The sequence below is a fragment of the Apteryx mantelli genome, unplaced genomic scaffold, assembly GCF_036417845.1.
Source record: "Apteryx mantelli isolate bAptMan1 unplaced genomic scaffold, bAptMan1.hap1 HAP1_SCAFFOLD_68, whole genome shotgun sequence".
NCBI classification, from domain to species: Eukaryota; Metazoa; Chordata; class Aves; order Apterygiformes; family Apterygidae; genus Apteryx; species Apteryx mantelli.
This window is the reverse complement of record NW_027118796.1, coordinates 941,553-953,994: the sequence shown is the minus strand read 5'-3', so window position 1 is coordinate 953,994 and position 12,442 is coordinate 941,553. Positions and strand designations below refer to the sequence as shown.

The 12,442-nt window shown below is 40.6% G+C and overlaps 1 long non-coding RNA gene across 1 annotated transcript in view; it reads left to right on the top strand.

Annotated features, from left to right (window-relative positions):
• The first annotated feature begins 1,321 nt into the window (after positions 1–1,321).
• LOC136996713 (uncharacterized) overlaps positions 1,322–12,442 on the top strand; it is a 33,868-nt gene continuing 22,747 nt past the window's right edge. The window contains exons 1-2 of the long non-coding RNA XR_010887673.1: positions 1,322–1,372; positions 2,900–2,972. This is a non-coding gene — a long non-coding RNA (uncharacterized lncRNA). The remainder of the gene's footprint in view (positions 1,373–2,899; positions 2,973–12,442) is intronic.

Here is a 12,442-nt window from a genome sequence, read left to right as displayed (position 1 = left end):
GAAAGGTAAGGACGTCCCCTCTGTAAACTCCTTCCCTCCCGAGTTTCAGGAGAAGCCAGCAGCCCAGCTCAGAGCAGGGCTAAATTTGGGGGTTTCCTCTTGACGCCAGGACGGTAACTGCAAGCAACAGCCTGCAAGGGGAGAGGAGTTACAGGTGAAGGGGGTCACTGAAGGGCGCCGCCAGCCCCTCGCCCCCAGACCCATTACCCTCCCACCCCCGCTAACGCCCCTCGCTCTCCCCCGCCTGAACGTTACAGGACTGCCCTTCTCCCCGGCCGGCACCACCACGCGCCCCGCCCCGCGGCCGCCTCTCTCCCCTTACCCGGCCCCAACGCCGTCCTGCTCGGCTCGCTCCCCTCGGCCTCGGCCTCGGCCTCCCCCACCTGCGCCCCCCGCCCCTCGGCAGCCCTGCGCGGCCAGCGGCGGCCGCTGACTGGACGCCGAACGCCCGCGATTGTCCGCCGAGCGCCCGCTGATTGGACGCCGAGCGGCCCCTCGCCCGCGCGCCCAACGGCCGCTGCCCGCGCGCCCAGCGGCCCCTCGCCCGCGCGCCGCGGTCGGCGCCCTCAGGGCAGCGGCAGCGGGGGCGGATAGCGGCTCCGTTAGCGAGCGCGGCTCAGAGGCGGGCCCGGCGCCCCCCGCCACGGGGCTGGCCCTGGCGGGCGGGGAAGGAGGAAGCAGTGTTCCCCTCAGCGGCGGCGCCTACAAGCCCGAGCGGCCGGGCTGTGCCCACCGCTACCGCGTCCCGCGGCTCTCCCAGCCCCTTCCCAGTGCCGTAGCATCACCCCGCTGACGTGCCTGACTCGCATCGAAAAATGGACGAGCCCCCGGGATTGGCTGCGCGCGCCCGCCCGCTCCTCCCTCCGCCGCGGCTGCTCCCGCCTCTCGCGGCTGCCTCCCCCGCCGCTCTCCTTCGCTGCTACTTCTTCCTCTTCGTCCTCTGCTAGGTGCCTCTCGCTCGCCTTTCTCTCTTGTTTTCTCCTTCCTCTGCTCTCCCTTAGCTGCCTCCCTTTCCTCCTCCTCCCTCTCGAAACCAGCCTCCATGAGACACCCGAGGGTTGTTCTGGGTCCTCCCTCGACCCGGCTCCCCTCTACACTCGGCAGAGAGGAAGTAAAGGAGCCAAGAATAGTTCTTTCTGTGCTCCTCGGGCTCTGGCTGCTGCGCTGCTGCCTTTTGTGGAGCTGGGTGCTCATCATCACAGTGCTGTTTGCTGAACTGATTCAACAAGCAGCATTAACTTGATAAACAAGTTTTGCAAGTGCTATTGCAGCATTAGTCAGCCAAGAAATTGCAGTGGCCTGCTTCCTTCCGGCACACCACGGAAGGGCAAACTTCAGAGGGGCCTCAGCTTAGTCCCTGTCTGCACGCATGGTAAGTATATGCAGTCAGTTATATGTGGAAATTGTGGTCATGCAATATGTACAGTAGAGACACCGCTTATATGCATGCATAAGTGATTTACACACATACCTGCAAAACTGAGTCTTTGCAAACAGAGGCCAGGTTTGGTTCTTAGAGTCGACTGGTTTATGGGTTTGTGAAGTAATTATACTGCAAATATGCAGTTCTGTTTCTATCTGAAGGACAAAGGCAGATGGAGATGTAGGTAGAACAGTGGATAAAAGAGATATTGTCAAGGTAGTTAGAACTGTAAGTGAATACACCCTGACAGCTGTCTCACTTTATAGATTTTGCTTCAGAGAGTCTGCCCATTGCCTGGGTGCAACTAGTCATTTCATGTTCGGTAGGGTACTGTATAATGCGTGTTGTACTGGGAACAGTTTGTATTACTGTTTCATTACAGCCTGTGCGTGACAATTATTATAGTGTAACAGTGAATCTAGAGTGCTCAGTTTATCAGAAGCGCGTGCATTTTATTTTGGGAGCTTGCATTATTACAAGTGGGGAAATCAGACAGACTTCTTTACATAGATTTAATGAAAAAATAGGCCATGTTTCAAAGACTATAGCTATTGTATGTTTCCGGTTATTGTTATACTATCAGTTGTCAAGGATGTTCTGAGGACTGTCTAACTACACTGATACTACACTGATATATCTTCTGGAACAGTTTCTATTCCAGAGACATTTATATTATACGGACTCTTGAATTTCAGCACTGACTATGATTTTTATTGTGTGTAGGCAAGTAATCCAATTTCTTGCCAAAATGTCACAATTGTCAAATGGTGATAATAATGCCTATGTTGCAAGGATGATATGAGAAGTGAAATTCGTGTCTGAAGGAAAAGAATGTTTATGAGCAGCAAAACTCATTTTTTCCTACAGATATATATTCTACATTCTCCTACCTCAATATTCGCAGTTCCCTGATTCTCCCCACACAGCCCCAACTCCCACCTTATCCACACTTCTCCCCACACAACCCCAACTCCTGCCTGATTCCTTTTTGTACCTCTAAGCGTTATCAGCATCGGAGGCCTCAAAGCCTAAGGAATGTCCCAACAATCCCCTGCCTCCAAGCTTCCTTCCTGTCTGCAGGGGCTTTCTAAATTTTAAGTTTTCTTACCAGACCCCTCTCAAAAGTGAAGAGGTCTAGTAGCTCAGCAGCGTAGGGGATAACAACACCTCATACTTCTGTGTGTTTTGAGAAACTACTGGCTACTCCAAACCATCATTCCAGCTCAGGCTAGTTCAAAAATACAAATGCACCCATGGGCTTGTCACTAGCCCATCAAAACAGATCATTGTTGCACTCATGTTCTGGCCTTTTCCTCACTTGCTCACACATTTAGATCTCTTGCATATACCCAGTTATGAGGAACAGGGTTGGTAGAGCCTGAGTGCATAGGACTCATTTCCTTGTGAAAGCAATCTAAGGAAATTGCTGCATCTGAGGTAAGACTGCCTGACAATGTATTGCTCTTCTGATTACAGGTCACTTTCACCTCACAGAAGAGGAGTTCAGGAGATGAGAATTCCCAGAAGCAGACCACAGAGGCTGCAAAAGGTGAGAGACAAGATGACACACAGACGCAAGATACAAGTCTGTCTGCCATGGCTTTTAGCAGCAGTAGCTGTTCTACTGTATGGGGTTAAGGAAGTGGAAAGAGATGGATCTGTTCCAGGTTGTCCAGAGCAGCAGATGATCCAGTTGGTAGAGCCCACGAGGGAAAATAATCTGTGCTTGTCTTTATAAGCAGTATTGTTATGTTTTAGAAATAGGGAAAGAAAAGAACTGCCAAACTATTGGTGTTAGTGCTATTTCTTGTGGGGGGGGATCTTGTTACTATTGTTAAATATAGAAACCTTGCAATAAAGGTTGCAATAAATCTTTGGAGAAAGAATATATATTTAATATATAAATAACATTTTTACTTTTATATAATATTCAAAATCATAAAGTAAAGAAAGGAAACAAATTACAATCACAGCACATAAGAAGCAGCTGAAACACATTCAAATGTTCAAGACCGATCCACTTAATTATTGATCACTCAATTTGTTATTGTCATTTAGATGAGAATAGCTTAGATCTTAATCTTACCAGTGGATTAATGAGGAATCCATTAGAACAGGAAAGTGAAACTACAAGAGACTACTATAGCCTCTTTCAAAATTTAATAAGTGAAAATTTAACAGCAGTGGCAAAATAGCCTATGTTTCTTAACAGGTATAAAGAGGATTTTATAATAATAATGAATTTAGTTCTATCAGCCAAACTTTGAGTTTACTAAGGTCTTGTCTTACACTGTATCCATATGGATACATAAGAGGCTTCCTAAAACCAAGAGTCTTTTCTAGACATAGATGATTTCAGCAAGTGTGTTGCCAGAAGGATTTATCACTGTAAGGATTATTTCTACCTGAATACACAGAAACACCAGTTGGGTTTCAGTTAAAGTGTGTAGTCAGCAAGTTGATGGTCTCCCAAAATAAATATTAACATTTAAAAATATAATGTAGTAAGTTCACTAGTTAACTGAACATGGCCTCCTTTGAAAGCACACAAACATTGTCAAGTTTCAGAATCTTAGAGTATGATAGCTCTATTCTGCTTCCTCAGCTTCAAAAGAGCTTTGAATCTCTCTACCACTGATATGCATGATGCTTTGTTAACAAACCAGAGGATATTGTTCTGTGGATGAATGCACATTCTTATGTAACAAGGCATAAAAACTAAAAAAATAGTTATTAATAATAGAATAATAGGCAAGACAAGGAACTAATTCTTTTAGATATTGGTGTACTAATTCAGAGAGAATAAGAGACACTGGAAGTCTTAAAATAAGATCAAAATGATGACTTCATTAGCATGAATAGTTCCATATAATTAATGTATAATTTAACAGAAAACTAGAATATTAATATGAGGATATTAATATATCCTTATTCAAATAAGGATAGGAAAAGGGAGGATGTTTTGTTTTGCTTTGTATAGCAAGAAAACATACATTGTTTTGGGGTGCAGAATATGTCGTAAATTAGACTTGCGACAATATACATGATAATAATGAAAGGAGAGAAGCACATCACAGCAAGGTGAGCTTACAGTCAGACCATGAAACCCAAGATAACAAGGTGGATGGTTATTTTAAGATCAACTAGCTGAAATGAAAAACTTAGTAGTAATAAGGCATTTTAACTACTTGGACATCTATTGGGAAAAGAGCATGGACTAGCCACAAGAATACGGCGAATTGGTCAATTTGCTTGGTTTTGTTACAGAGAATGCAGAAAACAACTAGAAATAAGGCTCTTAGTTCAGTTCTAACCAGTGAGGAAGAACCGGCTGAGAATGTGAAAGTGGGCAGTGTTTTGTGTGAGAGCATTTGCAAATGAGAGAGTTTGTTGTCCATAGAAAAGGAAGGAAAGATGACAGCTAAAAAAAACCAGTTAGACTTCAGGAAAGCTTAAAAAAACTTAGGGAATTAATGGCTAAGATCTCATAGGAAGGAAGTCTTAGGAAATAAGGAGCTAAGAAGAGGGACAGTTCCTCAGAAAAATAATTCTAAGGGCACATTTATCCCAATTTTGAGTAGAATAGGGATAATAGTAAGGTTAGCTTGACCATGACATGAGCTCACTATTGACATTAAGCATGAGAAGAAAATATAAATCAAGATGGGTCAGACTACTAAGTATAAAGACTAAAAGACTAAAAAGATGTCATGAGAGGATTAAACTGTCAGGAGACATCAAAGATAACAAGAATTATTCTGTATTAGTAGTAAGAGAAAGACAGAGAAGAGGATTAATACCCTACTCAATAGAGAAGAAAATCTGTCAACAAATGATAAAGAAAGCTAAGTAATTGTTGCCTTTGTTTTATCAGACTTCATAAAAAGATCACCTGCAAGCAGATAGTTAGGACAGGTGATGCCAAAATCTTAGCCCAGAATGGGGAAAGAACAGATTAGGAGCACTCAGACCATTTGAAAACATCTGATTTATCTGAGTCTGATCAATATGATCCAAGGATAATTAAAGAATTGACTGAATTAATATCAGAACCATAAACAATTATATCTAATAGCTCTAGGAGGATGAATGAGATGCTGAAAAACAGAAGAAGCAGCTGTAAATTGCTCTTATTAAAGAGGCAGGCAGGAGCTGAGAAATACAGATTGGTCAATTTAATTAACTTCAATCCCCAGAAAAATTCTGGAACAATTAATCATAGAAACTATTATTAGCACCTAGATGATATCAGGGAACGAGAGCAATCAGCATGGACATGTCATAAATCGTGCCAGATAACTTGATTTTTTTCCTCCAATAAAGAAGAGAATTTAGGGAAAGGACAGAAGCAGATGACCTGTTGTCATGTGAGTGTCAAAAAACTAATTAAACTGACATTTTCATTAAAACATTAAAGAAATATGGTCTAGATAAGTCTATTATAAGGGCTATACAGAACTGGCTGGATAGCCAGCAGTAGTTCACCCTCAGAAAGGAAGACTATATTGCTGGATTCCTAGAGTTTGTATTTAGTCTGGTTCTGGTTGGTATTTTTTATTAACAGTGTAGATGATGGAATCGAGAATATGGTTATTAATCTTGTAGGTGACACAAAGCTGAGGGTAACAGAATTAAATTTTAAAATAGTCTTTACAATTTTGAAAAATGCTGTTTAAGAAAATAACAAGGAACATATTCAATAAGAACAAGTTGCATCCTAGTTCAGCACTTCATACTCGTATAAGTCAGCTGGTATAAACCATCACTGCCTTTCCTCTTCCCCTTGCTACTCATTTTCTCTCACACCACCTTATGCTAGCATAAGCTTTTCTGGGGCTATGTGGTTGTCTGTATGAGAAAACTGATTCACACTACAATTATCATCTCGGAGTTAACTGTAATCTGGAGCACTTACCTGATCTATTTGATCCTACTTTGGGTTACGGCGATGGATGAGGTGACCTTGCTAGATGTCTTAACAGCCCTGTTTTTCTGTGATTATCCCCTCATTAAAAAGAAGGGGTATATTTGATATAAAATTGACATACCAGTATGATTTTTTTTTTTTGGCAACAGCACAATATTGTTGATTCTTGTTCAGATTGTGATCCACTGTAAATTCAAGAGATCTGTGTTCTCTGATCTTGATCTACTGGGTGGCTTAGTCACAGTTCCTTGATTTGCTCTGTTTCAGTTTCTTCAGCTTCTTTGAGAAGCACTTTGAAATCTGTGAAAAAGAATTGTTGACAGAACACTAAGCCATTGCTCTTTCCTGTTTGTTAACCATTTCTTCTCTTCCTTTCACTAAGTAATTTACGTTCTTTCTAAGATCCTTTGTAAACATATATATCGCATATGTCAATAGAAATGGTTGTCTAAAAGCAATAAATTCCTGTGACTAGGATGTTTGCACAAGAGCCTGAGGCTTGTTCTTGTATCTAACATGAGATTTATTTTTCTTTCTGTGAATTCTTAAAATATCAAAGTAGTGAAATCTAATGTTAATCCATCAAGAAATGCCAGGGCCCTGTGTGCACCAGTAGGCCTTAACTACCCTGAGCAGCTTTGTCTGGGACCTCTACCAGGGAGCTCTATTTAAGCTCTGGCCTGTGCCCCCAGTCCTCGCCTACGTTGTGGGCAGCCCTGAACCCGTGCTCAGCCCTGTCCCCCAGTTGTTGACTGGACTTCCCTGACTGACCATGGACCTGACTTGTCACCTCTCGTTTCTCTGATGGTCACTGGACTGTCAACAGAACCTGTCACTGTCGCCAGCCCTGTTCTGCTTGCCTGCCTCGGTGCTGTGGCACTGCACCCCTGTTGGCAAGGTCACTGCCCCTCTCTGTGCATGGTCACCCTTGGCTCCTGGATTGCTTCCCGTCGTAGAGCAGCCCCACTCTTGCTGACAATAAAAAGATTAAAAGTCAATTTATGTGAAATTGCTTCCACTCCAAAATAAAGCTGTATGTTCTTTTCTATTCCTAATACATCACTTGCAAATTCCCACTAACTTTCCTAAGTACAGCGGTAAAGGCAAAGCCTGAAGTCTTGCACATGGTAGATAACAGTCAATAACCATCAGAAGTTGAACTTCAAAGCAGAAGAACTGAAAGGCTAAAGGATATTTTCCTTAATTCTTATTCAGTAGAGCATTTAAGCACAGACTTATTTTCAGTCTGTCCTTAAATTCTCTGAATTTAAGTACATAAGTTAAGAGCTTTCCTCTGTCAACATCTAGCTATGTTTCTATACTTTAGAAATTTGATTCTATACATCAGTATGTAGTTACACCTATAGGTTTACTAGAAACTGTGCATCCTTCTTGTCATGTAAAAAAAATTTTTTTTTTTAAACCCAACAAAATAAAATAATATTTTAAGCCTTGAAATGGTGAGGAGTATGTTCCTCAGGAATAATTATACTTACAGTTATAGCTGAATACATCAGCAAAGTTACATTAACAGTGAATCTATAATTTACCATGAAAGTTTTTTGCACAATGTAATAAAATTCTGATGTTTAGTTGTTTATTAGATTCTTTGAGCCGATGGGAAACTAGATTATTTGAAGTGTCAGGATGAATGTTTAATGCTTTATATATAATCCATGATGTCTCATACAAAATGGAAAAACAGATGACCACAGCTTTAGGAAAAAATCCATTAAATTGTGTGTACTAATGTTAAGACTTTTAAAAACAATAATCTGAGAGGGACTGCCATTTTCGTAATGGTTGGAGCTGGCCCCAGCTGACAGGGCTCTGAGCACATTCCTCCCTTCCAGTTTTGTTGGCCAAGTTGAGGAGTTTAGCTAGCTGCTCCTTCACTGCTAAGAGCTGTTGTGAAGAAAGCTAGATGCAGGGGCCTGCACCGTCTTTCTTTTGTGAGCTGCTGTTTAAGCTGAAGCTTTATCACTGGCCCTCGGCTGTGCTACATCCTAGCTGTGCAGCAGCTATGTCTGTGCCCAGTCTCTTACCTCCTTGGTTCTGGCCCTGATCCGAACTCACTGGCTTGGCTTCCTGGCTTGACCTCAGACCCGTCTCATCTGTGACTTGCTGGGTGATCGCTGGGCTACGACTGACCCTGGTCACTGTCTCCAGAGCTGATCCTGACCTGAACTTGCTGGCTCAGCACCGAACTCCTTAGAGATGAGGTCACTGCTGCCTACCTTGTTAGCACGCTCAGGTCCTGGCTCTCCATCCCTTGCAGAGCAGCCAGGCCTTGCTGTCCACTGATACCAATCCATTATATTGGAGCTGATGCATCTCTTCAAAGCCTCGTAAAAAAGGTGGTATTTATTCCTATTTGACGAAAGAGACATGAAGTGCAATGCGATTGTGTCTTATAGTTCTAAGTTCATATAAGAAGCCTGTGGCAATCAGGAGTTCTAACTGAACCAAAAAACCTTCCCACTTCATTGTATCAGTAACTCTGTTTCATTTTCTCCACTCTTCCTTTGCCTGTTCTTCTCCCACCTTTAATAAGCATTTCTTGGTCAGCCATGAGTGTTACAGTCTTGCAACATTGACCATGCACTGGAGACAAAGGTTTGTTTTGTTCCCTCAGCTTGGAACTTAGCATTTTTGTAGTTTCATGTGCTTGATCTGAATAGTGAGGAGTTTTGAATTCCTACTGGTACAAACATGGATACTCAGAAAGAAAGGGGAATTGCTTAACTGAGATAGGAAGGAAAGAGTGCAGCTGGATTGAAAGAAAAAGCAGTAATGAGGACAAGTTTTGCAAAAAGTTGTGATCAGATGCCTATTAAAGTACTGCTGTTTATTTAGAGGGATTTTTATTAAAAGAACATAAACATTATGTGCAGGATCTTTGATGGTCTGATGATCTTTGGAGGTGCATATGGAGTCAGAGTTAGACTCGGCAGCAAATTTATCATTCATATATGCTTAAAATGGAAGCTGGGTTGAGACTCCCCTTTAGCTGTCATTTCTTGTCTGAAGGATGGTATTTGGCACAGTATTGCCGTCTGGAGTATGCTTTGAGCAGTCAGAATGAGACTTGGAATAGCCACAGTGCCAGTAGTTAACAGACTTGGGGCATAAATGTATTCAAGTCATGCCCGCAGAAAGCAACAACTTTTCTACTGCTTAGGCCTGTAAGCCAGAAGGCTTGTTTCTGTAAAAAATAGAAGCTGGAGTGTCTTTGGCTTTCTAGTGACATCCTAATTCTTTCCACTTTGCACCTGGCCTTCCTGCTGTGCTCCTTGGAACCCGGGAATTAAATCAAATGTACTTCCCTTTCAAAAATTAGGAAAATTGATTCTATAACCTAGATAATTCTGCAGAAATGTACCTACATATTTTTCCCTCTCTCTCTCTCTCTCTCTCTCTCTCTCTCTCTCATTTTCCATGTTTTTTCTGTTGTTAGGATGGCTTTGGTACCCCAAGCTGAGTTCTACTAAGTCCTGAAATTTTCATCTAGTCTTAAGAAAATTCTTCCCTTATTTTCCATCTCTTAAAAAGTAACCAAAACTTTGATCACTGGCAAAAGCAGTGGACCTACAAACAGTGCTGTGCTGACCATGGTAAATGCTGTTTGTTTACTCGTTTTATTTTATTCAGTATGAACAAGGGAAATAGATTGATCAGTTTTGATTTCCATTTTTAAACACTTCTGTTGTACTTCAGTGTAAGGGACATGGGCAAGGGACTATTGAATCTAGTCTTCAAAACTGTTTAATTTGGGAAAAAACGTCTAACCAAGATTATTTCCTTCGGTGCTAGTTTTGATAAATGTATTTCTCTTCACAAAACAGTTTGAGCATAAGATGCTAATTCAGAAATGGTTTTTTTTTCTCTTCCAGTTCTTTCATATATAACTGTTATAAATGGTCGCATACAGAATAACCGTTGATGGTTCTCTCTCACGTTTTGGCAAAAAAAAAAAAAAAAAAGCATTTACCCTCCAGGGGCACCAGAACAAGACGCCTCCCAGCAAATCAGTAAACAAGTCTTTCCTCTTGCATGCTGATATCAACAAGTGAAATAATTAAGAGCCAGTAGTTATATTGTCATTAGTCCCCTGGGTTAATATTTAACTCCCTCAAAAATGGACATGCTTATAGATATTACAATTTTTCGTGTTGAATTATCTACAGTATCTGATATGACTGCATCGCTGAACATTTAGTTCACATTTTGAAAATTACCTTTGCAATCAGAAGTGCCTACAGGGCAACCACATGGAAAAATTCAGTCTGGTAAGCCGTACTCAGTACAGCTTTGTTTCTGATTACTACAAATCTGGTTTAATAGAAATTCTGCCATTAGTTATGCTGACTTTCTTCCATTTAGTCAGTTGCTCACCTATATTTTTTATGAATTTGAAGAAAGGCTTGTGGTACTGTAATTGCTGATTTCCTCTCAAGGGTTTTTCTTCAGAGAAAGATGAAAGGCTGTTGTGTTTGTCATATCTCTCTCCCTGTCAGCTAATTTAGCTAGAACATACGCTAGACAATACTGAAAAAAACTAAATGTCAACTTGAAACATTCAAAATAGAAGCTTAGAAAGCATATCATATTTTCATGTTTTTTAATCTGAAGGACTGAAAATAATTATAAAGTACCGACGGAAACTTGTTAGATGACAACCGGGTGAACCAGCTTTTTGTTGAATCACATTCCTGTCATTTGTTTGCAGTATCTGACTTATTTTTTCCCTTACGTAAAAAGCTGCAGTATTAATAGACACAGAAACAGTTGGATGTAAAAGCAAAGAGAAAAAGAAATATCATTAGTGTGTGAGATTTGCTTTGAGATACAGAAGATTATGGCTAACAGTTCTGCATCTGGAGGCTGAGTATGTGAGAAATGGTGATACATTTCATTTTAGGTTCATATCTTAAATGAGTAAAGGAATTCTCTGAAAATATTTGGAGCTTGGGGAAAATATTTTTTTAAGATGAGTGTGAAAAAAGAGTCTAATATAAAATAAATAAAATGTTTCTGTAAGAAAATTAAAGTGTCCATCCAGATGTTATTTATGTATTCTTCCTAAGCTTGAAGTATCTTGAGAACTAACTGAAAGAAGAACAAAACTGCTCTTTTCACACACCAGTAACTAAACATCTTATGCCTTAAAGTGCTTGATGACATTCACGCCCTTCTGAGGCTGTGTCCTGTGCTGTTTAGCTATTTTTCAATTTTCATTGTATTTTCAAGGCATTTGCTTTATTTCATGTCCAGCGCCAGCACCATTTTATTGTTAATATAATAAAAGGCATTTCACAAACCACCCAAACTCTTTTTCTGGAAGCTCAGTCTTAAGAGCACTTTTTTCACCCTTTCCTCCCAAGTCAAAATATTACAATATTAATATAATGCACACTTACAGATGTTTACAACCACAATAATTAAATAGACTTGTTAACAGTATTTAACTAGTCTTTCAACTGGCTGCACCCAGATGGGAGGTGATCTCTGACTTACCTATAGGTAGACTACAAGATACTTCTCATACTGTTGTCTCAGAAAAAGAAGAACCAAATCAGTGATGAATTTGATTGTCAAATTGAATTTACAAGAATTGTTAGTTAATTCATGTTTGGTAGAGTTTAACTTTACCCATTGCTGGTATACACAGGACTTATATGATTCTGTAAGTCTACACAGAAATGCAACGAGAAGAATTTGTGCTTTCCAGTTTTGTTCTATCAAACCTTATTAGAAATTCTTTTAGTTTTTGCTTATGAAATCTGTCATCACCTGTCAATCAGAGATGGAGGACAGTAATCAGTGTAACAAATTAGTGGAAGGGACGTGTATTCTTTCTTTTGTTTTAATGTGTTTTGTGTTGTGAAATTTTTCTGACACTTCAGATTTTAAATGCTAAAGCAGGAGACTAAGTGTTCATGAAAAATTTGTATATGAATTTTAGGGGTTTAAAAATATGTTACAAAATTTACAATTTTAAAGTTTGCTGTTTAAGAAGATTACCTGGTAATTGTGTGCAAACAGCCTCATTGTTCTTCAGCTTAGATCAAAAGCAGCGCATAACATGGTTA